The sequence below is a fragment of the Marmota monax genome, unplaced genomic scaffold (genome assembly GCF_021218885.2).
Source record: "Marmota monax isolate L192 unplaced genomic scaffold, Marmota_monax_Labrador192_F-V1.1 WCK01_AAM20220418_F8-fsc00001, whole genome shotgun sequence".
In the NCBI taxonomy this organism is placed as follows: domain Eukaryota; kingdom Metazoa; phylum Chordata; class Mammalia; order Rodentia; family Sciuridae; genus Marmota; species Marmota monax.
The window spans coordinates 34507859-34519716 of NW_026693777.1; positions in this window are offsets into that span (position 1 = coordinate 34507859).

The window sequence follows — 11858 nt, forward strand, 5'->3', positions numbered from 1 at the left end:
AGAGCATCTTCAACAAATGGTGCTGGGAAAACTGGAAATCCATATGCAACAAAATGAAATTAAACCCCTATCTCTCACCAGGCACAAAACTTAACTCAAAGTGGATCAAGGACCTAGGAATTAAACTTAGAGACTGTGAGTCTAATAGAAGAAAAAGTAGGTCTTAATCTTCATCATGTGGGATTAGGCCCCAACTTACTTAATGAGACTCCAATAGTACAAGAATTAAAACCAAGAATCAATAAATGGGATGTAATCAAACTAAAAAGTTTCTCTCAGCAAAAGAAACAATCTGTGAGGTGAACAGAGAGCCTACATCCTGGGAGCAAATTTTTACCCCTCACACATCAGATAGAGCACTAATCTCTAGGGTATATAAAGAACTCAAAAAGCTAAGCACTGGGGCTGGGTTATAGCTCAGAGGTAGAGAGCTTGCCTCGAACATGTGAGGCACTGAGTTCAATCCTCAACACCACATAAAAAATAAGTAAATAAAATAAATAAAGATATTGTGTCCATCTTTAAAAAAAAACTAAGCACTGAAAAAACAAATAACCCAATCAATAAATGGGCCAAGGACCCAAACAGACACTTCTCAGAAGAGGATATACAATCAATCAACAAATATATGAAAAAATGCTCATTATCTCTAGGAATTAGAGAAATGAAAATCAAAACTACTCTAAGATATCATCTCACTCTAGTCAGAATGGCAGCTATTATGAAGATAAACAATAATAACTGTTGGTGAGGATGTGCAAAAAAGGTACACTCACACACTGCTGGTGGGACTTCAAATTGGTGCAGCCAATATGGAAAGCAGTATGGAGATTCCTCGGAAATCTGGGAATGGAACCACCATTTGACCCAGCTATCCCTCTCCTTGATATATACCCCAAAGACTTAAAAACGTCATTCTACTGGATAGAAAATATCTTAATTTACTTCTCTTGAATTTTCTCCTAATTTCATTTGGGAGGGAAAAAACGTTATTCTTAGCATTGACACCTCCCTCAAAACTTCCATGTACATTTTGTCAGGACCCAAGCGAATTATTATTTTTTCCCTAACATAAATTTATTTCTAAATATTAATGCCAAAAATCAAGGAAAAATCAACAAAAGATGAATAAGGTAATATAACCACATACTGAATAACAATGGATATAACTTCTATGTGAACTTCAAAACTCAATAAAATTTAAAACAAAAAATGGAAACTATTGCTATTTTTGTTGGTTATCTTATTCTCAAATATTCATGTTTATATTTAAATTATTAATTCTTTATGTAAAATGTAGAAATAAAATCTTCCTAAAATCTGAAATAAAAACTTGCCTGTTTAATTTGTTAAGCAGAAGTCAGTACTTGCTTCAATGGTTAATATATATAATACATATTAAATAAATGCATTTTAATCAGTCAATGGTGTCCATTTGTTTGATTCAAATATTCATAACTTTTGTCAAATTTCAATATGCTCCTTTGCATTTTGAAAAATATTCCCCAAACCTTCAAATCATTCATTATATATCTTCCACTAGTATAAGTGGATTAAAAATTAATTGTTATTTCAATAGTTATTTTCTTCAAAGAAAATATAATTTACATATGCTGATTTTATTTCACTTAAAAAGAATAATTTTTTTAAAGAAAGTGGAACAATACTATGCTGTTATATTTCTTGTCTCACAACCCACTGCCAAATATGTATTGCCTTATTTGATGTTATTATTATATCCAATTTGATAATAAGAAAACAAACCACTGAAATAGGAATTATATTCTTCAAAATAATACAACTTTAGATTTTTATTTTTCTGGAAAACATCAGATATCAATATGATTTAATAGGCAGCTAATTTATTAAATAATGCTATATGATAAAATAAATAATTTATTTCTCACAAAGGTGGTGAATAAATAACTAGTGTGTAGATAAAATACCATAAAATTTATACTACTCTAATAAAACTTTTAAAATGCTGAAAATGGCATTAATTTTAATCTAGCTTGATCAAAAAGGGTTGTTAAAAATCAATGTAGTCTCAGTTGTAAAGCTAAGACACAACTGCATGTAGATGGTATTAAAGAACTAGTGGTCAACTATTGGCTTGTCTCTGCCTTTATCTATAGCCTCAATTATACCCCAAGGACAACCAATTTTAAACACTTCACTGTAATTGTTGTATCATTTAAGTAACATTTTCCTACTTAATATCTTTAAATCTGTGCATGACTTTAGAAGGTAAACCTAAGTGGTAACAACTATTTTGATGGGTTTCCTAAATTTTCCTTAGGAAGATTATAATAACAGAAAGTCGCAGTTTGCATAGTCCTATAACTGACTGTCACAAAAATATTCAAGTAGTATATGGTTCCAAATTAAACATTTTCATAAATCAATGTGCCACCCTATCTTAACATTTATACAATAATCACAGAGACCAATTTACCTTAATTTTCACTGGTTTCCATTAGAATCTTAATAAATACCAATCCAGAAGACTTCTTGATATTCATATTCCCTAGATAAAACTAAAAAATCCAGTAGGTAGTATTTATTTTCAGTATAATAAAAATGTTGTTCACCTCTTAGATGGAAGCATTTCTTCACTGGGAACCAAGATTTCAACCTAAAGTGCTCAAATTTTTGTAAATGTGAAATGAATTTTCTTTTATAAGTTCAATAAAATGTAACAATGAGAGAATCTACTCCCATTCACACATCTTCATTCCCAAATGGAGGAAATGAAGAGACATAAAGAAAAGATATAACACAATCCATATGAAGATGTATTATTTTGTAGACATCAACAATCTGAGTCTAAACATTATATGCCCCTGCTTTAAAAAAAAAACAAAAACAAAAACAGAAGAGCCAACTCAATATTGAAGAACAAAGTCAGAGAACAATAGAATTTTACTCACATATAAAGAAGAATAAAATAATGGCATCTGCTGATAAATAGAAAGAGATGGAAAAAATCATGCTGAGTGAGAGAAGCCAGACTTAGAAAATCAAGGGTTGAAAGTTTTATCTCATAGGTAGAAGCTAGAGCAAACTAAGGGAAAGAAGGTGGTAGGGATGGAGACTGGATATCATAAAGATACAGGGAAGATCAGTGGAGTACAAGGAGGAGAACAAGAGGGAGGGAGGGAGGAAGGTAAAGGGGAAGATGGAATTGAACAAAATAATGTTAAATAGGTATATAAATGTAGCAAGGGGAATTTCACCTTTATGTATATGTAGAAAGTACCAATCAAAACTAAATAAAGGAGGGGTTGAGGGCTGTGAAAAAAAAAGACATAAAGGAATCTTCAGTATGCCATCCATGATTTAGACAAGTTGTTGTGGAATGATCATAAATATATTCAGATTGGTAAATTCTATGGCCATGAGACCAATACTTCATTTGTTGTGCTATAAAATAGATTCCTGGATTCAAAATAATTTTTTTTTACAAAGTATTATGACAGAGACTAAGGCATTGCTTAAATTAATAGTTTGGTGCAAGTTAAGATATTATGGTAAGGGATAAAAAGCATATCTAGAATACATGTTCACACCATCAAGATAAAATTTTACCTCCTTCTTTATGGAAGAATTTCATTATAATTGATCTGCTACTAAGTGACTGACACATTCCCAGAAAACATTGCTAAATTAGTGATTCAGAATGAGAGAGCCTTTTCAGTAATAACAGCTGGATCATGCTAGAAAATATAATCTCCAATTCTAGTAATTTTTTATAGGAACTAATTAAATAAGTTCTCAGGTGGCTATGAATAGAGACTAACATATATTGAGTTTGCCATTTGCATACCTAATTATAAAAGCTGCATCTATAGTGAATGCCTGATAACAAGTATTCAAATGGAACACCTGTATTTCCACAGTCTCTTTCCATTCTGAGAGTTCTATAACCAGCATTTTCTGAGGATTCTTTGTCACTTATCTACTAGTTGTATTCATTCTAAATGCTGGCCATCTAACCAAACCATTAACAACTTTTTAAGAATCAATGTAGATCTATGCTTACCTCTAGCCAAAGTGAACAATTAAATGTACTGTTTCCACTTCTTCAATGGTACTACTTCTCTACATCACTGTCCTTCAAGACCACAACTACAATACCAACCGAAACTAATGTTTTCTCATAATATTTCCCTTAGCAGTATTAGACTGCAATCTATTACTTCTAGTTGTTACTTCTAATTTGCTATCTTAAAATATGTATATTCAAGCTCAATTTTAAATTGCCACTCCACTAGTATTAAGGAACACCCTGTTTAGTCAGAGGTATATACTGAGGGACAGAAGGTAATTCAGCAGTGGTGGCTATAGAAAGAGTTGAACCATGAGCAAATGCAACTTAATTATTCCTGTACATACCTGCTACACTTACTCTCATCCACAATTTTCCACTGGATATTAGAATCCTGTATTATATCTAAATTTTTTTGGTTAAAGAGTAAGATTGTATATAGGCCAAAATAAGTAGCCTAGATCACATAATTCCTTGATGTCCAACTTTATGCATTTAGTATCTATCAAATTCCAAAGGGATGCTGACTATTGAAAGTTCACAAAGTTTACTGGGGTAGTTTATCACCTACAGTACGGTTCAGGTGTGTCTGGCTTCTAACTATTATACACTGTGATTATTCCGGGGAGAAATAATACAGAAATACATATTCTTGTATTCCTTACTTAAATCTTCTCCCAACTTTTTATAGGACTTTCTGTCTTTATATCATACTTAGAGCATCACACTTGGTACATGGAATATGAAGTCCTTATGGAACATAATGAAGCTCACAATGAAAGTGTCAGTCACTGGTAATCCTAAGTATATATTCAAATTCAGCAATATATAATACTGTAAATGTGGCTGGTGAATCACTCTTTATTATAATGTTTAAAATACAAAAGAATTAATAGTAAGAATAAGTTAATGAAAGCTTAATAAAAAAGAAGTAAATTGTGACATGAAAACTATAAGATGTTTTAGGCATGCCCATGATAACTACAAAGCACAAACTTATATATATCAAAAGTAATGGAGCTAAAGCATACTAGTGCTAAAATAATTTTCAAATAATAAAGGAAAATAAATGAAATGAAGAAAGGGAAAAAGCCCTGCAAAACAGTTAGACACATTGGATGACATTAAATATTTTTCTATTGATAATTACTTTAAATATAAATATCTACATTTTTAACTCAAAATACTTAGAGTGATGGACAGAGATATAAAAGAAAGAACCAACTATAGATGCATTTTAACTTTAACAATTTATACAGACTGAAATAAAAATGAAAATGAAAAGGTGGTCCATGCAAATTGAAAAAATATATCAGGGTAGATATATTTATCTTAGATGAAATAACATTTAAGTCAAAATGAAAATAGCAAACAAAGATGTCATTCTTCTGAAGAGCATGCACAGTATTCTCCAGGACAATTTCTAGGTTTGGCCACTAAAGTAAGTCTTAAGAAAAGTGAAATCATATCAAGTTTCTTTTCTGACCAAAATAGTATCATGGTCTGAAAAGATATTACAAGACTACATATTTAAAAAGTAGAGAACTCACAAATATGTGGAAATTAAACACCACATTTCTAAGCAATCAATGAGTCAAAGTAAAAATTAAAAAGGGAATTAAAACAAAGTCAGAAAAAAAAGGAAACACTCCATAACAAAGCTTATAGGATGAATAAAAATAAGTTCTAACAGGTAATTTTATAGTAATAGTTGCCTACATTCAGGAAAAAAAAAGAATTATCTCAAATAATCAACCAACCAATGCATATGAAGGAACTAATAAAAGAACATAATAAGCCTAAAATTCATAGAAGGATGGAAATAACAAATATTAGAGTAAAAAACAGCACTCAAGTTTTTAAAAAGATGAGCCAAGGCCAAAATTATTTAAACTAACCAAAGAACAAAAGCGATCATTCAGAAAAATATAACTATAAATTAAAAAATAAACATTATAACCAATTATAACCAATATGACAGAAATAAATAAAAGACTACTATGAGAATTTATACACCAACAAATTGAGATAATCTAGCAAAAATTGACTAATTCCTACAAACATAAGACATCCAGATAGAATCAGAAAGACATAGAAATTCTGAAAGTCTGAACAGGTTAATAACAAGAATTCAAAGTAGTAATCACAAAACCCCTAACATTAAACAAAGTTTAGGGTCAGATAGCCTCACAGAAGAATTCTATCAAGTAACTAATAATAGATCAATACCACAATTGGTGTGTGTTTGTGCACATGTGATGGTGGCAGATGACCTTGGACCTGTACTTGTTGGGTAAGCACTCTATTACTGAGTTAAATACCTATCCAAAAAGTTAAAGTTGTTGCCTTGGCTCATCATTTTAAAAAACTATCCAAAACTTGAAGAAAAAGGAATAATCCCAAATTCACTGAATGAAGCCCAGATTACCCTAACATTGACATGAGACAACAACAATAAAAAAAGAAAATTACAGGCCAATATCCCTGATGAAGATGTACCCCAAATTTTATAACAATATATAAACAAGCTGAGTTTAACTGCACATTAAAATGATCATATACCATGATGAATTGTGCTTTATCCTTGGGATACAAGGATAATTCAACATAGGCAAATCTATGAACAGGAAACGTCACTTGCATAGAACAAAAGATAAAAGTCATTGGATTGTCTCCATAGATGCAGAGAAAAAAATTGAGAAAATCTATCATGTACTGAAAAAAAAAAATAATGTTTTAGAGAAATAGTGCATCTCAACATAATTAAAGACATACATGATTGGCTACTATTAAATTATAATGGACAGATATCAAGCATTGAAAACATGAACTATTTTCCTCTACTGAAAGGAGCAAGACAATTCCTACACTCACCACTTCTATTAAACAGTGTGTCTAAAGTGTTCCCAAAGCAATTAGACAAGAAAAGTGAATAAAAATCAGAGAGAAGTAAAATTGTCTCCGTTGGCAGATCTGATTTTATATGTAGAAATTCCAAAGAATTAACAAAAACATTTAAACTACTGAGTAAATTCATCAAAGTTGCTATATAAAATGCACATGCAAAAATGAGATTCATAAAAAATAAGGTGCATATCTCTCCACTATTGAATTATCAAATAAGGAAATCATTTTATTTTTAATAGCAACAAAAACTAAAACACATAAAAATAAATTTAATAAAAGAAAAAAATCTGTACATAGAAATGATAAAACATTCATAAAAGAAATCTAACAAGATACAAATAAATGGACAGGTATCCACTATTTATTGATTAGAAGTCAATAATGTGAAAAAATTGACATTACCAAAGCAATCTAAAGAGTCAATGCATTTGCTATGAATATTCAAATGGCATTTTCACATAAATAGAATAAACAATCATAATGTTTGTACATAATTACAAAAAACCCTAACATTTCCATATTGTACAATAATTTTTATATGTACTACATCAGATTATTCATGTTTTGTTGAATGACTTAGTATTTATATCCATGAAGAATATTAGTTTCTAGTTTCTTTTCTTGTGATTGCATTATATGGTTTTAGCACCAAGGTTATACTTGCGGTTATACTTGCTGCTGAGAATGAGTTTGGAAATTTTCTCATCTTTTTTGATGTGATTTTATAAAGCATTGACATTGATTCCTCTTTAAATATGTGGTGGAATTTAACAGTAAATTCATTTGACCTTAACTTTAAAAAAAAAAAAAAAATATATATATATATATATATATATATATATATATATATATATATATATATATTTTAAATGTAGATGGACACAATACATTTATTTTTATGTGGTGCTGAGGATCGAACCCTGGCCCCGTGCATGCTAGGTGAGCGCTCTACAGCTGAGCCACAATCCCAGGCTCTGACCTTAACTTTTATTTGTGAGCTTCCTCAGGAGTAATTTCTGTTGATTGCTTGATGTTATTCTGTATGTGAAGCCATATTTTTCTTCTTCTCTGTTCTTACAATTTCATATTAAAAATTGGGCATTTAAATGATATATGGTAACTTGAAATTACTTTTCCCTTATCACAAAGTATACTTGTTGTCCTTTCATTGTTTTTCTTGTTGCTTGTTAGCATGTTTCTTTCCTTAACTAATTCTATGTAGTTGGGGTTCATTATAGTATGGATCACTGAAGTCTCTGTTCATTTAACTTAATGGTCAGCTATTGATTAGTCAGGCATTTCCATAGAAGGCTTCAACCAGTAAGTTTTTCATCATTACTGGGGGACTAAATACATGTGGAGGCACACCTTAAACAATGGTAACACACTGTATGACTCTGCCTTACACTTTAATTCCTGCTTATTCAGGGTCTCAGTAAGCCATTGATAAAATATACAGAAAATTTTGAGGAATCTCTTAAGAAACTAAGAGATCTAATTCAACAAGGTATAAGACATATAATATCAATATCAATATCAATATCAATAAATTTTCTATTATTAACAACAAGCAATATAAAAAATCAAGAAAACTATTCTTTTTACAATATCATTAAAATAATAAAATAGGAAGAAGTTTGTTAAAATCTTAAATTTGTACTATAAAAATGACAAATTTATAAAGAAATTAAAGAGATGAACATCCCACTTTTGTGAACTTAAATATAAAATGTTGTTAAGATGTGAACATTTTGCAACCTATCCATAAAAAAAAAAAACTAAGAGCCAATCTTAGCAAACAGCGAAAAAACTAAAATTTAAAACATTCCTATAGCCATCAAGGCACTGTTTTAAGCATTGACATTGATTCCTCTTTAAATATGTGGTGGAATTTAACAGTAAATTCATTTGACCTGAGCTTTTATTTGTGGGCTTCCTCAGAAATAAGGATCAGGTTTTGCTGGTACTTTAGTTATCATCATGCAGAAAGTCAGGACAGGTCAAAAAGGTCTTCTTGTTGCTTGAAGCTTCTTTGAGCACAGTGAAGTTCTAATTCTACAAAGGAAGAGAGTTTGCCAGCCAAAGTCATCAGAAGCATCATCCATGTATACCCAACACATACTTCAGATTTCTAGGTTTTCCCTGCCCATGCCCTGATCTGAGCATAATACATATACCTTGACCCAAGTGTTTAAATATTTCTGGAGTTCTGTTATTGCATTAGATATTCAGTGTATTGCTTCTAAATAACTGTCCCTTAACCACAGGAAATAAGTGTCTCTTTGTAAACTACCAAAGATTGCCTTTGGTCCCAACACAGGACGTTCCACTACTTGTTTGTGGCCTTCTTCTCTTCAGGTCATCAATACAGCTTAGCAGTGAGCAAACAGCTCCACTGTGTGAAAACCTCTCCCTCAATATTTAAACATCCAGATCTATCCCCTGCAGAGGTATTCTTTTCCAAAAGTATGTTTCTGTAAAGGAGACCAGCCTAGGAAATTCAGCAAGACCCTAAGTCTAAAAAAAAAAAAAAATTAAAGAAGATGACTTTTTTTTTTTTTTGCCCACCTGTGAAATTTTTAGCAATTGGGAATCTATCTTCATTCAGGGCTGGAGTCCCATCTATTCCATGGGATTAAGTCCTGTTTGCCCACCAGGTTACTGAGTGACACATCTACTAGTTCCCATTTTACCACCTGCTTTCCCAAGGGCATTTGTGCTACCTTGGCTCATCTGAGAAGTTGACAGTAATATGGGTTAAAGTATATTCACATAGTGAAATATAACCCAGCAAGACAAACAGAACTGAGATATGAAAATAGAGAGATCTCTAAAACATTATTTATGTTTGGCAGAAGACAATTAAAATAAAAGAGTAAATCCTATGAAAATTTTAATAGTAATTTAAGAATGGCCCAAACTAATCATGTTTATTGATAAAAATGACAAACATTATTATCTCTGGTGATATGACTGCAAAGTGGTCCAAGAAAATATTTAACATCGAGAGAAATATTTTGTAGTTTGATTAATGTGTAAAATAAAAAAACATTTGAATCTACATATTTAAGATTAGTGCACCTTAATATTTGTAAATTATTTCTCATATAATGAAAGACATTAAAACATACTAGTTAAAAAAAAGAATAGAAAATCAACACATCACAACATTTTAAAACAGTGTTCAGGACAGTTAATTTCAAAAGTACTGGCAATAAAAGAGAAAATTTTGGCACATTGTGTAAAGGACATTAATAATTAAAGAGCAGCATCTCTGTGTTTCTTTGCCAGACACCTATTTTGCATCCCTCCTGGGGTAGTTTCTAGCTAGCTCAAAATTCTGATAGCCAAGGTCTAATTATATTCTCCCCAGGCCAAAGTAGCCCTAGGGGAAAGCAAATCTAGGTTGACTGGGATTAATAGACATTTTGCTATTTATTTGTTTTTCTTACTCTTCTCTTTTTTGCTTTATTTTTCACTTTGTATCTAATTTTGTGTCTTGTTAAAATTAAACTAGCAATACAGTATAATAAATAGTTTTTAGTTTGCTATTTTCTTTTCAGCCAAATAATTATGATACACCAGTAAATTATTTATTACCTATCCTTTACTTTTCTTTCCTCTAAGATTTCAACAAACGACTTTATAATTTAGACCACACTTTGAGACAAGTGTCCTATAGTCTATATCGGTGTAGAAACATCAATTTTCCATTCAAACTGAGAGAACCAGCAAAATTACAGATTCTTTCCTGTGGCTATATAGAGCTTATTTGATTAGATAATATGTCTAACTGTTTAGAAAAATGGATTTCTACCACAATTTCATTGTGAATTGAATTAAATACATGGATAACAGAAACAATCCCAGAAGTTCTCTTTGTCTAAAGATACTCTAACAATTAATTTAGAACTAAGATTACAACTCAGGGTTCAATATGGAATTGTGGTAAATATGGTTCTTTCTTTTAAATTGAGTTAGATGAGATAACTTTCTTCCTTAATACTACAGTGACTTTTATTTTAAGAATTCTAAGCCAGGTGTTTACTCATGGTTCTTGTATCTTGAATAGAGTTCTCTTTACCTGGAAATACTAAAGAAATAAATTTTTTCATAGGATCAAACATCCATCTAAAAAGTAAATATATATATTCACACCATTTGTGTGAATATATATATATTTATTTTTATTATATATTATATATATTTATATTTATATATGTGTGTGTATAGAAGTTTAGATGTGGTATTCCCATACAGCAGTGTTTTCCTAGAACATTTTATCCTAGACTAAACAAAATAAACAAATGATAATTGTATAGCAGTGAAGTATGGCTAACTTCAAAATCACATATGAATTTAGGAACTAAAGTAGAAGGAAAGTTCCAGATTTTCTCTGATATAAGGAGGCTGATTCATAGTGGGGTTGGGAAGGGAAGCATGTGAAAATTAGAGGAACTCTAGATAGGGCAAAGGGGAGGGAGGAGAAGGGAGGGGCAAGGGGTGCAAAAAAGATGGTGGAATGAGATGGATATCATTTCCCTAAGTACGTGTATGAAGACACGAATGCTGTGAATATACTTTGTATACAAACAGATGTGAAAAAAATGTGCTCTATATGTCTAATATGAATTATAATGCATTCTGCTGATATATATTACAAATTAGAATGAAAAAAAATAATATTAAATTAAAAGTTTCAGAAAGCATAGATCTAACCTGAACCATGGAGGACATGGCATTTGTTGGTAAAAGTGTTAGGTAGGAGCTCAGGGACACCAAGATGGTATAGAGAAGGTATTAGAAAGAAGCTGCTGTAAGATAAGAGAAGGAAAAGTGTCTGATCCCTGTTTACAATAACTCCCATTACCATGGCAACTCCCTCCACTGAGGACATCACCAT